We start from the raw sequence: 4,366 nt of genomic DNA on the forward strand, positions 1-4,366 counted from the left end.
TATAGGGCCCTCAACTCCGACCTCTGACTCTCTCTAGTCCAGTGGTTCCCAACCCTTGCTATATATTAGAATCACCTGGGTATATTTAACTAAATATATATGTATATACACATTCTCAGGCCCCATCCAAGACCAATTAAATCAAAATGCCTGGGGGTGGGGTATTTGCATCCTGATTTTTGTAAGTTCCCCCGGTAAATCTAAAGTGCAGCCAGGGCAGAGGATTACCACTCTAATGTCACTGTAAGCTACTTGCTCCTTTCTGTTCACCACGGTCAGCCAGTTTCAGGTGCTAAGCTCTCATTTAGGCCCTGCCATGCCAAAAGTGATCCACCCACCAGCAGCATCTGCCTCATCAAGGGAGTTGGTTACAGAATCCCAAGTCCCACCCCAGACCTACTGAATCAGGTCTTGGCATTTTAACAAGATTCCCAGATGGTTTATATGCACATTCAAGTTACAGAAGTGCTGCCCTAAGCTATCAACTCCCTTTCCAGCCCAGGGCCTTTGCAAATGTTATTTAACTGAAAATGCTTTTTAGCTGCTGAACTCCTCTGACACTCCCAAGACACCATATTCGTATTCTTCCCCTTTGATCACATCCATCACATCTGTAATTTACCATAAGGTGATTAATGTCTATCTGCTGAACTAACCCATAAGGTCCATGTCCCTGAGGACAGACATCACATCTGTGTTACTCTGGAGGATCCCCAGCTCCTGGTACAATGCCTGGTATTTTCAACTGAACAGCATTTAGTCTTACATTTCATAACAATATGATCCTATCACAATATTTCTGTGTCATCAACCAAGTCTCAAAGCAAGCCTTTCTTTAACCACGAATTGGCTTTAGCTACATGACTCTTGGATATGATATCACAACATTGTACTTATTTCAAAAATCTAAATGCAAGGTCCAGGGTTTGATCCCTGGACCAGCCAGCTGCCAAAAAAAAGCCCCCCAAAATCAATCTAAATGAGCTACTGATCTTTTTTTCTAAAGAAATGTAAATTAAATCTAATTCAGTATACATTACATTTATTTTAAATTAATAAAATAACCAAATATCAGGTTTTGTTTGTTATAGAACTGGCAGGGTTGTCAGGGCCACAGAAATTACTAATGGTGCTGTAAACGAATTCAACCTTTCCAGATTGCAAATCGGCACTGGAACTGTATCCTCTGGCTCCATGAATCTACTTTAGGAGTAAAAGAAGTATTTGAACAAGGTTGCTCGGGTTTATAAAAGTACCATTTATAATAGCAAAAAAAAAAAGGGGGGGGGAGGCTGGCCCATTAGCTCACTTGGGAGAGCTTGGTGCTAACAACACCAAGGTCAAGGGTTCAGATCCCCGTACTGACCAGCTGCCAAAAAAATACAATAATAGTAAAAAGGAGGAAAAAATTAAAGAATAAAAAAAGATTGTACAAACTATGGCTGTCAATGCATAGAATACTACAATGTGACTTGAAAATAATAAATCCTACCTGTTGCCTCTAGGGAAGAAAATAAAATACATAAATGAGTAAATATAAAATATTTCATGCTATTCAAGAATTCAAAAATCATACTCTGTATGTACTAACTGCAACTATAAAAATCTATGTCTGTACACTGACACAAGTGGATGTGATTTTAGAATAAAGTATAGTTTTACATTTAACAGATTCTTTTTTCCATAGAGAATATATTAAAATAAATTTTAATGTTGGGTTACTTGTGAGTTTGCTGCTCAGTTTTATTAAGTTAGTGTTGTTATATTATTGTTATTTTTGTTGCACTCAGACTCACTAAAAAAATATCTTTGGCTTTGGCATTTGGAAACATTTATTAGTTACTGCACTGGAAGTAAAAAGACAAGATTCTACATTCCTGCTCATAACTCAAACTTCACCTGCATCTCATTTTTTTTTTGTCTTTTGTCTTTTTCCGTGTCCGGCAACGGATCGCAACCCTCAGTGTTGCCCCCGTACCGGACCCGGGACCGGCAACGGGATTGCAACCCTCGGTGTTGCTCCCACGCCTCGCTCAGCCAGTGAGCGGGAACTGGTCTGTATGTGGGATCCGAACCCTCGGGTGGGAGCGCCGCCGCACTTCCCAAGCGGCGCACTATCCAGTGCGTCACCGGGCCGGCCCTGCATCTCATTTTTTTCCACATGAAAATGGAGAAAAATAATGCACCAACGTTTACAAATTGACGCTGAGTGCTTCCAATGAAAGGTGCTTGGCAAATACAAATATCAGAGTGGGAAAAAAAAAAATACCCATATTGAACGTCTTGTACAAGTTACTTTAACCCTTCTGAGCCTCAATATCTCTCTCCTTAAACTGAAAGAAATGGGCTAGAATCACATGGGGGAGAGGGGACTGGTGGGGGAAAAGTAGGCATATGATAGCTGAAAAAGCATTCCAGGTGACCCCACTGGATACCGGGAAGATCTCTTGAGTCACATTCACATTTTGAGGGACAGGGTAAATTGGTACAACCCACTTGAGTGGTAATTTGTTAACATGTCTAAAAATAGCCCGTGGCTCACTCATGAGAGTGCGGTGCTGATAGCGCTGAGGCTGCGGGTTCGGATCCTATATAGGGATGGCCGGTGCGCTCACTGGCTGAGCGTGATGCGGACAACACCGTGCCAAGGGTTACAATCCCCTTACCGTTCAAAAAATAAATAAATAAAATAAAATAAACAATAAAATAAAAAATGCACACATATCCTTTGACTTAGTAATTTCACTTCTAAAAGTATATTATTTAGATAATTTTACACAGGAGTACATAACAAAGTACATACAATGACATTTATTGTATTGCTGTACTAGAAAAACCTGGAAATGACTTAAATGTTACTTAACCCAAAGACTAGTTACAAATTATGGTACAGCCATATAATGAAATAAGTAAAAGAAAATACAAAGTCAATACAAAGAATGAACAACTCCATATGTACTAATAAGGAATAATTTCCTAAATATATTAAGTAAAAAAGAGTAAAATGCGACTGGTATATACCACCATGGTGGAAGAATTATAAATGGGCAAATGCACATTTATAAAGGAACAGTGTCTATGTAAGGCCACGGAAACTGGAAACTTCAGCCATCTCTGGGGAGGAGACTAGGGAGACAGGAAACTTGGGGTCAGGGTAGGATGGAGACTTATTTTTCTCAACATACCCTTTTGTACTGCTGCAATTTTTCTCTCATATGCATTAGTTATCTTTTCTCAAAAACTGAGCAGGATTCTCTCTTTGCCTTCCTCTAAGAAGCTGTGATTCTACTTCTGTGGGGCCTAGCCACTGCCTCCTAAATTGCAGGGGCATCAGCATCCCGCCCCACATTGACCCCAAATGACTTTTCCAAGGCCCAGTCAGTCCAAGTCTCTGACCTCCTTTAAGTTCTCCAGTAGCTCTCCACTGCCCAATTCTAATACATACCCTGATCTCATCTTCCATCCCCTTCCCCCTACCCAACCTAGTTATGTCTAACCTCTTTCTTGCTCCTTAAGGACAGTGGGTTCCGTCCACCTCCAAGCCTGCTTATGCTGCACCCTCTTTCCTATGTGTGTTGTCCACCACACACAAACTCCTATGCATCCTTCATTACCCACCAGAAAAGCTTTCCCAAACCACCTAGGGAGGGAATGTTCCTGGCACAGCCTGGCAGAGGTTCTGGAAATAGATTGACAGGATTCAAATCCTAACTACTCCCTCATCTGCCCACTCTACAGCCTCAGTTTCCAGCCCTATAGAATAGGAATAAGCCCTCCATATGACTGTCAATTATTACATAGCCTGTCACAAGGCAAATAAAATAGCTATCATTATTACACTCTCATAGCACCTATGATGTAACTATTTATATCCACCTGTCCTGCATTAGACTGTAAGCTCCTCAAAGGTAAGGATGTGACTTCTTCACTTTTATTTTGTATCCCAAGCAATTCACCTGGCAAATGGAAGGAACATGAATGTACTTCAGTCAAGGGGTTGGCTTTTCTAGCCTGTATTTCACACAAATGGTAAATGAGTGGCTAAAAAGTACCCAGTGGACAGCCTCCTGGATCCCACCATGCCTTATAGTGCACATATCAGCCAGACCACTTCGTGCAAGCAGAGGTGAAAAGAGAAGAGACCGAAGGGCTTTTGGTATTTCAGGGACAGTCAAGCAGATATGGAGACAAGTGAGATATGAGACTTACCAATTCCTGCCTGCTGACTACTCATGGGGGCTGGTTGGGATGGACATGGAGAGATGGGGAATCAAAGATACCAAAAGTCTGGGGCATGTACTCCAAGCAGGCCTCCAGGAAATAAAAAATTCCCTTGGGAAGTGGATACAGAGTTGAGGAATAAGGG

This window comes from Galeopterus variegatus, unplaced genomic scaffold (assembly GCF_000696425.1).
Source record: "Galeopterus variegatus unplaced genomic scaffold, G_variegatus-3.0.2 Scaffold621, whole genome shotgun sequence".
Taxonomy (NCBI): Eukaryota; Metazoa; Chordata; class Mammalia; order Dermoptera; family Cynocephalidae; genus Galeopterus; species Galeopterus variegatus.